Source organism: Cupressus sempervirens, chromosome 5 (genome assembly GCF_028749045.1).
Source record: "Cupressus sempervirens isolate cs-2001-9-10 chromosome 5, ASM2874904v1, whole genome shotgun sequence".
Taxonomy (NCBI): Eukaryota; Viridiplantae; Streptophyta; class Pinopsida; order Cupressales; family Cupressaceae; genus Cupressus; species Cupressus sempervirens.
In genome coordinates, this window is record NC_143122.1 from 913,353,960 (window position 1) to 913,356,419 (window position 2,460).

Below are 2,460 nucleotides of genomic sequence, written 5' to 3' on the forward strand. Positions count from 1 at the left end.
TCCAAATTTTCCAAATCCGACATCTCTAAGTTGCCCCCTATACTTTACTTCACGCAAACTGTTTGACAAAAAGACTACGCCTCGAATTCCATAGACATCCCTTTCGAATTAAATCTTAACCCTTAGTCAAGAAAGGTTATACATTCACAAGTATACAACATACAACAAAACTCAAAATATAGCACCATACCTCACATTTAAGTATGGATACATACAGAGCGGCGAGATACATATAACCCAACTTTGCATATACCCATGCTTAAGTGTTAGATACTCAACATATCGCTGTTAATCCGTATTTAAACAAACATTTTGAAATACATGCAGATATAAAGAGAGAGAGATTAGGGTAAGAAATTGCCCCTACTTGAGAAATAGTAGAGGGTAATTGCTTAGCTCCAAGAACTTTAGCAACTCACCAAGAAAGCCAAAGCCCAAAATAAATACCACACTTCCAAAATGCAGAGACCCAAATAATGGCTTGCAACGGTGGATGCGATGATCAACAACATAATCCAAGAGAATTTTATCAAAATAACTGGCTGAGAGCAACACCACAATGCTCGACCTTAAAAACTCAAGATCATTTTCAACAAATTCCTCCTTGAACCCGATTACACAGCATCAAGGGTTACAAATGTTCTTCAATTAGGGCAATGTGGCCAAATTTTTGGCCCTTACTCAATAGATAACCCAAATATAAACACGAAATGACTGACTGTACTAACAGTGCCATAAAACCCAATAACTTTTGCATTCAATGATCTTTCATTCAAAACAGGGCTGTGTATACGGCAAGTCCACTACCTCCACCATATTTTGGCTAAGATAAAAGCAAATATCCCTTTGATAAATAAGCATGTGAATCCCATTAGGTTTGTGTTATTCAAACCTCATTTCAAACATCTATAAAATCATATGACGTGACCTAATCCACTAAAACAAAAGAATGTATAAATATATATGCAAGTTACTCTTCTAAGATAAAATGAAAAACATATAAGATGAATACCCCCACCTTTTTCATAAGTCACCAATAATTTAAACCCAAGGTTATAATCCCCAAACAATATCAATTGAATGATTGCTCAGTGGTAACAGAAAAAGCTGAATAAGAGAATATATATATATATATATATATATATATATATATATATATATATATATATATATATATATATATATATATATATATATATATATATATATATATATATATGTTTCCTTAAGCTGGTAACATTAAATAGAACTTTAAAAAAAAAAAAAAAACAATTATACCTAGGCAAAGAAAATTCATATATCATAACCTGAATATAACATTGGCCAATAAATAGCTCGCAATGTTCACAAATTTGTTTCACCAAAACAACTGAAATATACTTTCTAATATTAATCCAACATTATAGTGCATTGCAAAATCAAAGAATTGAAATATAGAATCCTGAAATAAGCTAAATGTTCAGACATAAAACACATGTCCCAAGGACATTATCACCAAGTTCAATAGATGAAATGAACATAATATCAGAGAAAAAACTTATAACCACAATTTCCTAATATGCAGTAAAACCAGAGAAGTGGTCAGGCATGACAGAGTAACCCCTTTCATGACCAAGTGATTTGGTGTTTCATGTGTCGAATGTTAACACGAGGGTTAACAGATGAAGTCAACACAATAAATGGTAAAGTCAATAATTACATTTAACACACCCCCTTAATTTTGACTTAGTGAATTCTATTGTATTTCTAGTTTTTCTACTTCTTTGAAACTCTGTCAATCCATATTGCTACTTTGTTTTGCTGAGAAAGATTTTCCTCCATTTGAAGGTTTCTGCTATAGTATTCTTTTGACTTTGCAGGGTAAACATGACTGGTTTACCATATCCTTTGTTTGCAATTTTCTTCTGCCAATGCAAGGGAGAATGCGATTGATTCTCCTTTTGTGTCTATGGGGTAGAACATGATTGTTTCTCCCAAATCTACTTGCCTCCTTTTCTGTAGGGTAGAACATGACCAGTTCACCCAAAAAACCTCTTTCTTTTATCTTTATAGGGAACAAACATGATTGGTTTTCCCTTTGTTAGCATTTTCTTTCTCTCAGCCATTCAACAAACATATTTCTTATTCCCTTTTTTTGGTCATCTTTAGCAATAGAACCTTCCTGCAGTCTTTCACCATCTCAGTCATTCAACACTCTTGTCATTATATTCTTGAAATTTTTTCCTCAACATTGCTTCTTTTCCTTCATTTCACTTTTTCTTCTTTCTTTCTTCTTGTTTGTTTCCATGATATCCTATTGCTACACTTTTTCTTTTTCCATACTTTCTATCTTTCATTCTTTTTATCCATGCTCTTTTACTCATCATTCTTTTCTTCATATTTTGTTTCTTATGTTTCTTATGCATAGTCCCTTAGCATAGACTTCTACATCTTTTCACACTTCAACTTGCACTTCTCAAA